The sequence below is a fragment of the Taudactylus pleione genome, unplaced genomic scaffold (assembly GCF_031769625.1).
Source record: "Taudactylus pleione unplaced genomic scaffold, aTauple2 ptg000013l, whole genome shotgun sequence".
Lineage (NCBI taxonomy): Eukaryota > Metazoa > Chordata > Amphibia > Anura > Myobatrachidae > Taudactylus > Taudactylus pleione.
Genome location: NW_028284416.1, coordinates 2,857,295 through 2,873,255, shown reverse-complemented (window position 1 = coordinate 2,873,255; position 15,961 = coordinate 2,857,295).

Below are 15,961 nucleotides of genomic sequence, written 5' to 3'. Positions count from 1 at the left end.
ATTTTTACTTTTCTGAATCATAAAATAAATGTTAATTTATGTGGTTTAGATGGCAAGCTCTTCAGAAGGTTTGATTCTGCTTACTCACATGTGTTTGATCCTTGGAATGTATTGTGATTACATATTTCAATTACAGAAATTTTCTGCACGGTCATTGACATTTCTGCTGCTCAGGCTACGGTAGGATCAGTGCTGCCGAGATCCCTCTCAGTTACCGGGATCTATGAGTGGGGTAAGAAGAACCAAAGAGAAAGATCATCTTCCAACTGTATTCATCACCATGTCCAACAGATACTTGCCAACTATTACTTACCTCTCCAGTGTCCCACGTTGGCACGGGGGTCCGTCGCTGTAAAAATGACTGGAAAATGGCCGCCGCTGCAATTTTCCCGTTGTTTGCGCATGCCCAGTATAGGAAAAATGGCCGCCACAGCCATTTTCCCGGTGACCTGCGCATAGTCTATAGACTCCTGGCGCACTCTAGTGCCCAGAGTCTATAACTGCGGCACTGGGTGTGCACAGCTCAGTGCGCTGCCGGCCCCTGGACAGAGAGGAGGGGGCCCATGTCAGAGACTGCACACAGGCCCCCTCCTCTCTAGAAATGCCCCTGCATAGTGCCATTGTTTCGTGTCTTCATGGCTCTAACCCCCACTGTACAATTACTCAATTTGCTTCCCATGTTCATAAGGGAGTGGACCACGATGACGCATTTCACCATGAACTGTGTCATTAAGCTCTTAGGAAATTTACCTACTCTCCAGGGAACTAGGAGAGCTGCTGGAAATGTAGGAGTTTCTGAACAATCTGGGAGCATAGGCAAGCACGAGGGGTAGGGGGTACGGTTGCCTGGAAACCCCCCTCCCCAGCCCACACCCTGACAACAATAGAAATAGGAATACAATAGAATTTTACTAGTGCTGCATGTTCTTCTCAGTATCACAAATGAATTAATTAGCACCTCCTCTGGATCTTTTAACATGTGTCAGTCAGTAATAAATACACCTGTGCTCCAACTAGGAGATCTGGAAAACATGCACAGTTAGGGGTGCACTGCTATAGACCTTCAATATGGATAATTATTATTACCATATAATAATACACTATCAAGCATAACAAGATCAATATGTACATATACTGTATGTCCAGGGCAGTGCTAGGTTCTTCTGCTGCTCCCCCAGACTCCCGGGTTTGCACTGAAATGAAAAAATTCATCTCAGACAGGATGGCCCTACTTCTGCATATAATGGCATACTGTGATCGCTGGTCCTGTATACGCTGGAATTATGACACACAATACACTATGTATGACACAGATAATGGGTTACTGTGATCGTTGGTCTTGTATATGCTGGAATTATGACGCATAATACACTTTGTATGACGCATATTAAATCTGCTTAAGTGCTAATTATGCCCTCTACTTGGACTGGCCACACTCGCTCTAAAATCAATCATTTGGAAACTCCCCTCTAGAAATTCTGCGTTTGCCACTGGGGAGAGTAGATACAGTAGATATGAACCAATAATGAGCTGATCAATTTCAGAGGAATCATTATCGGGTATTGTGGTCATCTTAGGAGCACACACCCTGCAATTTTATCATTTATGATGGCTATTATTATTATTATCATTATTATTATTATTATTATTAATAATAATAATAATAATAATAATATAATTGTATTATATAATAATGATAATAATAATAATAATAATAATAATAATATAATTGTATTATATAATAATGATAATAATAATAATAATTATTATTATTATTATTATAACATCATTTATAAATAGCAACATCATATGCCATTGCTTTTTTACAATCGGGAGCAAAAACATAATAAAACAAGCCATTTTAGATTATAATAATTTTTTAGAGATGTGATCTGGGCACAATATTAGCACTCATGACCACTTTGCTGTGTGTAATCATATTGGCCGAATGTATGAAAAAGCACCCACGGGGAAACGGGGTCCAAAAGTGCTTGGAGTGAAGTGACAACTTCAGCAGTCTCTTCACTCCTGTGCCTGGATTCCTGTGCATGCATGGTCTACAGACTATGCATGGGCGGTGGCCATTGCCGGGGAGGGTTTCAGAAGAACCATCTCCCGGTAAATTTTACAAAGTGTAGCCCGTAGGCTACAGCAGCATCTTTAGATAGCATTGGCTGTGGGGTCCAAGGAATGCTTTACATTCTGGATCTTGGTAAATCCGACAGCATTGCATCCCCCCATAGAAACTTATGGGGATTTTGGCTGCTGTCGGAAATGCCGCGGTCCTTCCATAATACATCTGGGGGATACTAATTATTTATGTTTATTCCCTGAAAACAGGTGTTTTCAGGGAATATGCTGCAAAAAGTTAATGGTAAATGGGCCCCTTAACGATTAATTATATAAAAAAAAAATATACAAAATCCATAAAATATATTTATTAGATAGTTACCAAAAATATAGTATTTACTAAAAACTCATTACAGTTAAAATCTTAAAATAAAAAATACCAGTAAAAAATTACCTGCTCTACAATTCTATATCCCCCAGCCAGTTAGAGAGCAATATATATCCATATGTAGACTTTCATTAAACATATTGCTGACGCATTTCATCACTGGACCTGACAGATTTGATCAGAGATAAGTTTATAGCCCATAGTTTTACCATAGGTAAAATTGCCTTGGGTCTAATTGGGCTGTATTTCCAACCAGTCCAACTGGATTAATTCTGAGGTACATTGTTCATAGTCGTTCTCAATCATATTAAATTATAATACAAAGGAAATCTAAAGATGTAGCTCTCTGACTCAAAGTTGAATTTATAATAGAGTAGCAACATTTAAAATATAAATACAGTGCAACATATCGCAGCTTACTGAGTAGACACTGTAGTGATTAGAAGAACAGTCTTTTGGAAAACTTAATATTGAGTTATACCATATGCAAACTTTATTATATACAGTGTATTTTTGTATAAGTGATTTATAAATCAATCTGGAAAGGAGAATACATTCATGAATATATAAAGGTACATCATTACTATGCCTAGAATACTGTATATTAATATTTCAGCACATATTAATTACAGCAGATTAAGCATTTGTAATACATAGACCACATTCAATATTTATTATGCAGCAAAGATTAGTGAAATCCTAACAATGTAATAGATACTTTGAAACTTTTCAATATCATTCTTACTATGCCCATTCATTCTCTTACAGGTCTACTTAAAACAATAAAGTTCAGTTTATAAAGATAAAAAGAGGAAATTTAAAAAATCTTGGATTCCTGAACACTGAACATCTCTTCCAAAACAATGGGTATTATTAATATGGAGTCCCTTTCCTGTTATAACAACCTCCACTCTTCTTGGAAGACTTTCCACTAGATTTTGGAACATGGCTCTGGGGATTCGAATTCTTGCAGCCACAAGAGAATTAGGGCTCTATTTATTAACATTATTTTTACTCATATAAAGTGAAAAGGGGTGTTTTCACACCTTTTTCACATTATTTAGTATCACCTAAAGTTACTAAAGGGCAATTGGAGAAGAATTCATAAAATTCTACTCCAACCCCTAATTATCACTTATTTTTAGTAAGCAGATTGCATTTCCCATATTTGTAATGGGAAATGCGATCTGGTCAAAGTTAATAAAAATAAATTGTGAAAAGACACAGGGGAAAGCCCTGTGATAATAATGCCACCTGGAGGTGGCGTTATCCAGGGTCTTCCCCAGTTACCGGACTCCTGCTCTGCTCTAAAAGGCAGAGGAGATCCCGGAGCCGGCCCCAGTGATCAGCTGTGTGGTCTAAACACTGCAAAAAAAAAAAAAATTAGTAAAAGAAAACAACTTACCAGAGTCCAGGGACCAAAGATCGGTGCTCCGGTGATCTCCTGCCTCCGGTCAGCTCGTCTCCCATCCTGCACTGGGGCCTGGTCGTCACCTGACCGGGTCCCAGTGCAGGATAGGATGTCAGCTGACCGGAGCCACAGAGGACATCACCGGAGCACCGACCACCGGAGATAAGTATAATTAAGGGAGGGGGGGCGCGATCGTGGGGGGGGGCTTAGCGGCGTGGGGCAGAGCTTAGTGGCGGGGGGTAGCAGCGGCCGGGTCGGCACATGCGCGGGCACTTGTCACTGTATTTTTTGTGAAAATACCGTGATAAGCGTGTGGAGGGGATTCGCAGGGACGGATCTTTATCGCAAGCTCTGTCCCTGCAAGAGATTTTTAGTAAATCCCTGTGATATTGGCTGAATTCGCAATGCCAATTCACTCGGTAATATCACACTACAATCTGCATTCAAAATGCGGATTGTAGTAAATAGAGCCCCAAGTAAGGTCAGGGCACTGGTGTTGGGCAGCAAGACCTGGCTCCCAGTCGGTGTTCTGGTGTTATCCCCAGATTTTTATAGGGATGAGATCAGGGCTCTGTGCAGGTCTACCATGTTCCTCTATTCCAAACTCAGAAACATTTCTTGATAGTGCTCTTTTTGTGCACAAGGGCATTGCCATGCTAAAACAGGAAAGGCCTTCACCAAACTGCTGCCACAAAGTAGGACGCACACTATTCTGAAGAATGTCATTGTATTCTGCATCATTAAGATTTACAGTCACCGGAACTAAAGGACTGAGAACAAATTATTGGTCACACCACTCCAGCCTATTTGTGATCTGCGCATGGCGATCTGAGCTTTGTGTGCGTCTGCTCGGTCATGGGAACCCAATCCGTGAAGCTCCCAACAAACAGCTCTTGTGCCGATGTTGCATCCTGAGGGAGTTTGGAGCTTGGTAGTGAATGTTGCAACCATGGACAGATGATTTTATCCGCTATGTGCAGGTGCAAATTGATCTTTTTTTTTACTCTGATTCAGGCCGAGTGTAATTATTTGAGAAACACAAAGTGTATTTTCTGGCGCTGTTGAGTATGAGAATGTAATTTCACTACGTATACCTCTAAGTATTGTGGATGAGTTACAAGAGTTGTTTTTCCAACCTGAAATTCACTTATCAGGCTACAGTGTATACACTTTTTGTTTCTCATTCCTCTTAGAAATCACTGTGGGTTCTATTCTCTTTGGCTGCAGCTGAGATTATTCCTAAAGGTTAATAATAAGTACAGTATTGGAGCCAGTCAGTATGTATCTACATAGCATTTTGATCACATTTTATATATTTCCCAGTTTGATAAGAAGAAAGTCAAAAACATTACACACACATAGCAACTAAAACAAAAGTTGAGAACTAGCAATTGATCATATTGCTTAAAAAAAATAATTTTATTATTAATTTCTTAATTATCTTAGATAATGTATTTTAATAATCTATGACATTATATTTCAGTTACGCATGCATAATGTTTGTAGTTCATTTTTGAAAGAGAAGTCTAACAGAAAGGATGTTGTCTAATTTACATATTTCCCCTCAAATAATTATGTTTAAACATCTATAGATTTGCCGATTGTATTGGGTGTGCAATGTCTACCTTTATGATCAATAAGATTTAAATGCAAAACACTAACAGAATTTTTTTAATATAGAAAATATATATAATATATTATATATACCAAATTAACAACAGGCAGCACTCCACAGATTCAATAAGAAAAGTAGGCTTGCAGTCTACTTGCAACGTTTCAGACGTTTAATCACATCTTTCATCAAGACATATATATATATATATTTATATTATTTTTTTTACATGAAATATGACAGTGGTTTTCAAACTCGGTCCTCAGGACCCCACACAGGTCACGTTTACTCACTGACACATTTTAAAAGATCCATAGGTGGAGCTAATTATTCTACTTGTGATTCTGTGAGGAGACCTGGAAAATATGCACTGTTTGGAGTCCTAAGGACCCAGTTTAAGAACCTGTGAAATATGCTATTACCTGAGATACACATATATTGCACCAGACTTATTTATTAATTCAGTACTGTAAATAAAATAGCAGAAGGAGACAAATGGGGGAATGTAGTTGCCCTCGATGTTTAAAAGTTGGTGCAAAAGTTGCAATGTATCATAGAATGCGATTACAAATTTGCCAAAAATCCACCAGAATCACTCTCCACTAGATAAAAGTTGCCGTCCTGATTTTTTTTAATATCAAACATACAAGTCGTCAGATATAATTGCCTGCAACTTGTAAACTTGCCGGGAAATTGGCAAAAAATCGCATGCATTTTATGGTATCTGTCCAGGCAGAATATAACAAACATTAAATGTACGCATTACTTTGTCACTACTTAATGCTCAATTAAGGGACCCCAAAAATAATAAATATCTTGATGGGCCATAATTATTTAACCAATTTATTTTTGAGGAATAATGTAAAAAAATAAGAACATTTTAAATTATGACGACAATAATATTTTTGTGTTATTTGAGGCCTTAATAATTAACGTGTGAAATTTTAACTTGTGGCAATTGTAGTAATATAATTGGTGCTTCTACCACTAATTAATTAATGAATTAATATGTCCCCATTTAACTGAAAATATTGTTATTTGCATAATTTTAAATGTTATTATTTTTAAACTTTATTGGCAATAATAAAATATTTAAATAATAATGGCTCATCAATATTTTTATTACTTTTGGGGGCCCTGAATTAAGTATTAATTAGTGACACAGTAATACATATGTTTAGTGTGGTGCTGTTATTTTCTGTCCAGACAGATAGCTCACAATGCATGTAGCCTGAAGTCTCTCTGGCCTGAGACATTTTCTGGTGAACTTTTAGCGAGTTTCTGCCGAGTCTGCACATTCTCACCTCCCGCACATCACTGAAAATCATTGTTAATTTTCATGCTGTACCTCAAAATCACCTTTTATTACATCTGGCGACTTTGAGTGGAAAGTCAGTGGAATCTGGCCTATATTTCCAGCAAATTTTAACTCACCAAAAGTTTGCAACCTATGAAATTCCCCCTTGAATGAAACAAAAATGAAATACAGGCATTATATGAATAAGTATAACATATTCCTTCTTATATCATATACCTATCATTACTGACAGTGTGATGTATATACGGTGCCATACTTACTCTTCTGCAGTCTCTTGGTGTCCGCTCTACCTTCTGTTCTCCTATATACATTTATAAAGCCCTCCGGAGCAGGTCCCACATGGCTTTATAATAAATTTGGGATTTGTACAAAAACAGCTTTTTAACACTGAGCAAATCTTTAACACATAGTGGCCCTGATTCTTGCCCGCAACTCGGAATGCGGACAGAGCGAAAAATTGTTAGCAAAATGCGTGTGTGTCGTAGGCTACAGACGCACCATAAAGCACTTACATGCGATCCTGAGTGGTACGCATCTCGGTCTCTTTCAGAAATGCGTCCACATTACCTGCGCCCAGGGCTTAAAGTGGGCCGGAACGGGGCATTACTCAGGGGACATTACTCAGAGGGCACTACTACTGGGGGCATTACTATTGGGGGCATTACTCAGGGGGCACTACTATTGGGGGCATTCTATTGGGGGCATTACTCAGGGGGCACTACTACTGGGGGAATTACTCAGGGGACATTACTATTGGGGGCATTATTCAGGGGGCACTACTACTGGGGGCATTACTCAGGGGGCACTACTACTGAGGGCATTACTCAGGGGACATTACTATTGGGGCATTACTCAGGGGCACTACTACTGAGGGCATTACTATTGGGGGCATCACTCAGGGGGCACTACTACTGGGGGCATTACTCAGGGGGCACTACTACTGGGGGCATTACTCAGGGGGCTTACTATTGTGGGCATTACTCGGGGGCACTACTACTGGGGTCACATTAGTGGCACCACTCCTGGGGGCACTGTATTAGGGGGGCTCTGCATAAGGGGCACCACTACTGTGAGCTCTGCATAAGAAGCACTACCACTGTAGGCACTGCATAAGGGGCACTATGACTGTGGGCACTGCAGGGGCACTACCATTACTGGGGGCACTGCATAAGAGGCACCACTGCTGAGGGCACTACATAAGGGGCACTACTATTGGGGCACTATTACAGGGGGATTACTAATAGGGGCATTGAATAGGGGGCACTGCATAAGTGGCACCACTCCTGGGGGGCACTGCATAAGGGGCACTATCACTACTGTGGGCTCTGCATAAGGGGCATTACCACTATTGCGGGCATTGCATAAGGGGCACTTCCACTACTGTGGGCTCTGCATAAGGGGCACTACCACTGTGGGCACTGCATAAGCGGCACTACCACTACTGAGGGCACTGCATAAGGGGCACTATCACTACTGAGGGCACTGCATCAGCGGCACTACCACTACTGAGGGCAGTGCATAAGGGGCACTTCCACTACTGTGGGCTCTGCATAAGGGGCACTACCACTACTGTAATGGTTAGCGTTACTGCCTCACCGCAGGTTATGGGTTCGATTCCCACTACGGCTTTAACTGTGTGGAGTTTGTATATTCTCCCTGTGCTTGCGTGGGTTTCCTCCGGGTGCTCCGGTTTTCCCCCACACTCTCCAAAAATATACTGGTAGGGTAATTGGCTCCCCACAAAATTGACCATAGTGTGTATGTGTGTGAGCATGTGGTAGGGAATATAGATTGTAAGCTCCACTGGGGCAGGGACAGATATGATTGGTAAGATATCCTCTGTAAAGCGCTGCGGAATATGTGTGCGCTATATAAATAACTGCAAATAATAATAATGTAATGTGAATCAAGATTGCGCTACTGTGTGGCTTAATTTGAATTGGAAATACTATTGTGTGATTACGCCCCTTTCTTTTGAGACCATGCCCATTTTTGGCTATCCCTTCATTGAAAAAGCACCGAGGGGAGGGGGGGGGTAGGCGGTGAATTCCACCACTTCTCAAGGACCACGTTAAGCACTGCCTGTGACTCACAATCAGACTCAGAAACTTCGGGGCTCATGTTAGGTTGGGCGCTGTTTGTAGCTGTATCGTATCAAAATGCGCCCCGGAAAAAAGGAGTATCATAGCTTCCAGAGCCGGCCGTCCACGTCAGGGTAGTAGATGCGTCTCCTTTACTCTCAGAGAGAACAGTAGTAAATGCTAAAATTACAATATGCAATTCATACTCAATACAGTAATCATACATGCCTACCCTCCCGGTTTTCGTGGGAGGCTCCTGATTTTTCAGGTAACCCCCCGCACCCCCAGAAGGGTAGGCATTTCTCCCGCAATTAGGAGAATTTCCGCGGCTATCGCGGGTGTCGGTGCAGGGGGCGGGACTTAATTACGCATTTCGCATCATTTGGCTCCACCCCCTATTTAAATTTATGCCAATCGCGGGCATTTTACCATGAGGGGGTGGGGCTTAATGACGCGAATTGTCAGGCCCCACCCCCATTGCCACCCACCTGCCTCTCCTCCCAGGGCTTCTCCCGGGGAAGAGACAGCAAAGGTAGGCAACTATGCAGTACATGCCCGGACGGTATTATTAATAACAAATACATTCATGTTTTACCATTTCAACGGAAAATAAACTATGACAGAAAGACAAAATTTATATATCATAGAGGTGAGGGCAGTACCAGTGCATCAGGTTTGTAAGTTGGTAAGGGGCAGGGGTATTCCAGGGGCACAGGGGTGTCTTTAGAGAGGAGGGGGCTCGTGTGCATCCCCCATCACAGGGCCCCTCCTCTTACCCCGGCTGCCAGCAGCCGACTGACGCGGCTGGCCATTTTCCAGACGATTGCCTTACAGCGCATGCACAAAACGCCGGAAAAATGGCCGCGCCAGCCATTTTCAAGTATTTTGAGCAGCGCTGAGAGACCCAACGCGGGACCTCGGAGGCGTAAGTTTTAGATAATATGGGTGCAGGATATGGGTGCAGGGTGTGCGGTGCGGACCCCCCCTGGACCCGGGAACCTGTGTGCACTGCATCCATTATAGATACGCCCCTCCAGGGGCACGTGATGTTTTGTGGACATCGGAGTGTGGAACAAGGCGGCATGCCGGAACAGTAGCAGTGTCATTTACAGTACAGAAACCGTGTAGGCATTAGAATTTTAAACCTGATGGTAAAGTATGTTTAAAGTTATAATGTCCACATAGTTAGAAAGATTGAAATCCCATTACCACCGTATCTCACAGGAGTGGCCACCACCCACCCAGGTCCACCCACCAGTGTCGTAACAGGACTATCCTGTCCTGTGCTGGTAACGCACCCTAAACACACCCTAAACTTATGATGTCACGCCTAGGGGGCGGGGCCACCTCCTCTGGTAAGTTGATAACTGCCCAGAGTGTCCAAGCGTCTCTGCAGTGCTCTAGTCGCTACAGCGTGCTGTTACAGGCCCCCTGCAAGCCACGTGCAAATGGTTGTGGGGCAGTGACGGTGCCACTTACAAAACCTTGCGCTCTGGAGCTGATTCAGAGTCGCTCGCTAGATGCGATCGCTCGCACGATGTGTTTGCAAATTGTGTAGGCACAGCAATGCATTAGCACGCCCAGTATTTCTTAGAGAGCGATCACATAGTGTATGCAGACACCCACCAGCCTGTCTTAAGACACCCACTTGTGCCTGTCATGTCCAGGAAGTGTATGCAACCATTGGTTCATCGGGTAACATCGGATGCTATCGCAGCGCTTGAGGTTGACCATACCCTGCCGCAAGCACTGCGAGCACTTCAGTGTAAAAACCAGCCAGGTGACATGTACTATGACGCTGTCCTATAATTATACACATCTCTAAAACGCAATTGAGAAGCTCAGGCACGCCTGCGTTTGCACCTCCACTCCCCCATTTTTAATGGCCAGCCCCTGTTACCACCTACAGACGGCTTCTCCTGTCCCTCACTCTGCTGGGCTGTCTATGCGCAGCGAGCGAACGCATTGTGAACTTTCGCTAAGGTATGCGCACGCACACTGCAATGCATACGCACTGCATACCATCGGCAGCAGCGAGTGTATGCATCTTAGCGAGCGGGTCTGAATGAGCTCCTCTGTGGTGGCACAGTTCGCACAACACTAGATACGGCCCTGCTACGAGTACCACCCACCATCCCATGCAGATATCGCCTGAGGTTCAGCACACAAATCCATGTATTCAGAGACCTATATTAGGTAATGTTGCTGCTCATTCTCTTTTCAAATAAAGACTTGGGGCCTCATTCAGAGGTGGTCATAGGAGGCAAGCGGTCGTTCTGAAACAGGGCGGCCGCTTGCATCCTGAACGGCCGCCTCCATGTCGTTCATTAGCCTGTGGGTAAACACCCACAGCTCTAACGACCGCTAAGGGTTAAGGTCGTGATGGTCAAGACCATCGCGACCATTGGGGCTTACGACGAGACCCTAAGGTAGGGTCTCGTCAACCTTAAGCCCCAGGGAGCTTCCTGTTCTGTTTGAGCAGGAGGCTCCCCACTGACATCACTGATGATGTCAGTGGGGCTGCCCCCAAATGGCAAGCGTTCCGGCAGGAACGCCTCCGTTTGGCTGGACACGCCCCCGGCCCGCCCAGCAAACGGAGCGAGCTATCACTCAACATCGACACCTTGCCCCGTCTGCTACGAGACCCCTAACGACGGATCACCCGTCGTTACCCAGGTCTCGCGCATGCGCACGACGGGGCCGGCTCCGTCGTGCGCATGCGCACTAGAGCAACATCGACCTGGTTGCGAGCTCGTAGAGCTAACGACCAGGTCTGAATAAGCTCCTTGGACCTTGTATTTCTCTGATGGTATCTATGACCTGTACTTGTGTCCTCATTACAAATAAAAAAGCAAAACAAAAGAAAACAAAAACAATTCATGCAGAGTTTGATAAAGAAGGGGACATGGGCCCTCATTCAGACCTGGTCGCAAGTGCTGAGCGCTCGCACCTGGGTCGATGTTAAGGCCCTGCGCACGCGCAGCGGCTGCACTGCGCGTGCGCAAGCCCCAGAGCGAGAGAGAAATTCTCTCGCTCAGGAGCTCACTACAAAAGGGGCAGCTGTCGATGTTGATCGACAGCTCGCCCCATTTTGTAGGCGGGGCGGGGGGGTGGCTACACAAACGGAGGCGTTCCTGACGGAGCGCCTGCCGTTTTGTGGGCGGCCACACTGACATCAGCAGGGGGCTTGGGGTTGCCGAGACCCAACCTTAGGGTCTCCTCGCAAGCCCCGATGGTCACGATGGTCTTGACCATCGCGACCATCAAGCTGGTCGGTCGCTAAAGCTGTGGGTGGTAACCCACAGCTTAGCTAGTGACCAGGAGGCCGCGCTAAAATATACAAGCGGCCGCCCTCATTCAGAACGAGCGCTCGCTTCTTGCGACCGCCTCTGAAAGAGGGCCATGGTCTTTTTTTTTATAACAGCATTTGTAGAACTCTTAAGATGTGAGCGGATTGCAAATGATCATGCTGCAATATGGCAGCCGGATTTGGGCAATTGGCCAAATATTGCATCATGTGCAGTCTAAATCGATGGGATTATTTGGTAAATTCATAGGTCACCACTGTGTGCTACAGGCGTAAGGAATCCAGCCGCTACGAGCGTGACCAAATTGATGACCATTCACCCGGAATATGGGGGTCATCTTCTGACCACATGTTCTATCATAACCAATAATGCTCCTGGCAATTTATTTCTAGGTCCAATATAGCTCTCCAAAAAATTTATTTTGATTTTTGGACATTTCAACACTTTATAATCAGCTTTTACAGTTAAATGTAATCTAAATAATCTCATGGAAAAGTCATAAAAAAAATATATAAAATAGTACATCCCCTGATGAAATTCCTCTAGCTGGACTGAAACGCGCATCAGGACCATTATGCTATGTAATTACCTTTAATGAAGTTTTACTCACATTATTATTATTTAATTTATAATTTATTAACAGTTTCTTATATAGCGCAGCATATTATGTTGCGCTTTACAATTTGAATCAACATTAATAGAACAAGACTGGGTTGTAAAAGACAAACATAAAGGCAAGAGGGCCCTGCTCGCAAGCTTTACAATCTATAGGGAAATAGGTGTTGATACACAAGGATAGGTGCAACATATTGCAAATTGGTCCAGCCAGACTGCAGAGGTTCTTGGTGAGCTCTATGATCCAGTCACACTGAAAGTTGGCCTAGGGTCAGGAGGATGTGAAATTGAAGAGAAAGAAAATGTGATATGTATAAACTATAAGAAGGGAGTTAGATAAGAAAGCTATAAAGGGTATGTGTGGACTGTTAGAAAATATGTAATTAGATATGGAACTATAAGGGGTTTGTGGGTGGTTCTAGAATTTGATAAGCTTGTCTGAAGAGGTGAGTTTCAGAGAACGCTTGAATGTTTGGAGACTAGTGGAAAGTCTTATTGTGCGTGGGAGGGCATTCCACAGGGTGGGTGCAGCTCAAATAAAGTCCTGTAATCTTGTATGGGAACAAGTAATGCGCGGGGAGGAGAGCCGCAGATCTTGTGTAGAGCGGAGATGTCTGGTTGGAAGATATTTTGAGATGAGTGAAGAGATGTATGTTGGCATGGTTTGGTTAATAGCTTTATGTGTGAGTGTAAGTATTTTATATTGAATACGGTAGAAGACCGGCAGCCAATGGAGGGACTGACAGAGTGGATCAGCAGACACTGAACGTTTGGTGATTAAGATCAACCTCGCAGCTGCATCCAAAATGGATTGAAGCGGCAAGAGTCTGTTTTTGGGAAGACCAGTAAGGAGACTATTGCAATAGTCAATGCGTGAAATAACGAGTGCATGGATTAGAGTTTTTGCAGTGTCTTGTGTAAGACATAGTTGAATTTTGGCTATGTTTATTAGATGTATGTAACAGGATTTAGAGACAGAAGACAGTTCAGAGTCAAGGATGACACCCAGGCAGCGAGCTTGTGGGGTGGGGTTGATTGTCGAGTTGTCAACAGTAATAGAGATATCAGGTAGGTAACTACTATTGGCTGGTGGAAATATAATTAATTCTATTTTGGATATATTAAGTTTAAGATGGCGAGATGTCATCCATAGATTTTCAATGCTGATCTTTCCCTTTCTGCCTGTCAGGGTGACATACTGTATATATGACCACAAAATGTTACTATAGACAATAGGCTTTAATCCATGGTCCTCACCTACAGTATCTGCGGTGCCTGATGTCTGTGCGGTTGGTTAAAGCCTATATTTATAATAAAATGTTGTTGTTACATTTTTTCTTGCACCCCATTTTTTATGTGAGAGGGTGTGTTGATAGGATGAGAGGTTAGGGGGCATCTTTGAATTTGATCTCCCACCCTCCCTCCTCTATTGTGTCGGCTTTATTTCATAGCAGGGAAAGGCCGGTATTATTGAAGCGTCCATCTTGCGGCAGTATGAGCGGTGCGCACCCTTTCAATGCATTGGTTAGGCTGATTTCACCCTATTGGGGTCAGCGGCACCTCTCGACCGAGCAGGATGAAGGTTGCATTGGCATGGGTGTCGGAGGCCGCATCACTTGCTTTGAAAGGGATAGTTGGCCCTTGCAAGTTTTTGAGATCACACTTGAGCTCACGGTCCAGCCTAACGGCGGATTTAAAGGGTCCAGTTTGTGAGAAAGAACATGGCAGGCCGGCATAGGGCAGTAATGGTGCAGAGCAGACGGCAAGTGTATTGTGATGATTGCTTGTGTGTGTACTGTATGTGTGTAATATTGTTCTGTTTTTATTGTATTTTTTTCCAGTGTACATGTAGGAAAGGGGCCAAATGGAATGGAGCTAGGGCCTGGGAGTTTGTGGTGAGTTGAATATGTTTGTAGGTCTAAATTTCTGTTTTTTGTCATCTTTTCACCTGGCAGGCACGCGGTCCAGCCTCTAACGGTGAGATTTAAAGGGTCCGGTCTACGAAAAAGAACATGGCAGGCCGGCATAGGGCAGTAATGGCGCAGAGCAGACGGCAAGTACATTGTGCTGTGTGTGTGTATTATTGTTCTGTTTTTCTCGTCTTTTTTTCAGTGTACTTGTAGGGAGTGTGGGTATGCAGTCGGGAAGCCAGCGGACCTAATCCCGACAGCCGGCTTCCCGACTGCTTAATCCCGGCAAGGGTTAAATGACAGGCGAGGGTTAAATGACGCCTGTCATTTTACCGACGCCGGAAGACCAGCGCCCGGCATCCCAATTGAAGGGATACCGGGCGCCGAGCGCGGCTAGCCGCCGGGGGGGGGAGGGTTAGGTTTAGGGTTCCCGGGAGGGACTTAGGGTTAGGCACCACCCGGGAGGTTAGGGTTAGGCAAGGGTGAAGGGGGGGTTAGGGTTAGGCACCCCCGGGGGGGACTTAGGGTTAGGCACCCCCCCGGGGGACTTAGGTTTAGGCACTTAGAGGGGGGATTAGGGTTAGGCACTGGGGGGAGGTTAGGTTTAGGCACCCCTAAGGGAGGGTTAGGGTTAGGGGAGGGAATTAGGTTAGTCAATACTTACCTTACGGTCGATCTGGATTTTCACCCATGCCGGGCAGCCGCTGTTGGGACATGCGTCTGGCGGTAAATCATACCAATTCCGGGGGTGTGATACGGCATGCTGCCGGTCAAAAGATTGACAACGGCATCCCAGTCACCAGCATGCTGCCTGGGGCTCCGAAAGTACACTAACCCTCCCCCCTTTTATATAAAAGAGCAACTAGTATTATTTAGAAATATACAGTAAACAGAGACATTACAGTATTGTTTTATACATGAAGAAATTCCCATAACCTTGGCGGAGCTTGAAAAGTTCAACCTACAAATTACATTTGTTATACAATTGCTCCCTGTTGTAAGTAACAGGAGGGTTCCAGCCAATTTACCGGATTTATGACGGATTTCCAAGTCATTGGATTTTCTTTTTTATTTCTTAGGCAGGGAGGGGACGCACATTGCTTTTACAAGTTCGATTCCTCTGGGCTGTGTTTCCAAACTTGGTCCTCAAGGCCCCCTAACAGTTCAGGTTTTAAGGATATCCGTGCTAAATAATATGCTTAACACATCATCCACTGTCAGCACATGGAACGCGTTAAACATATTATT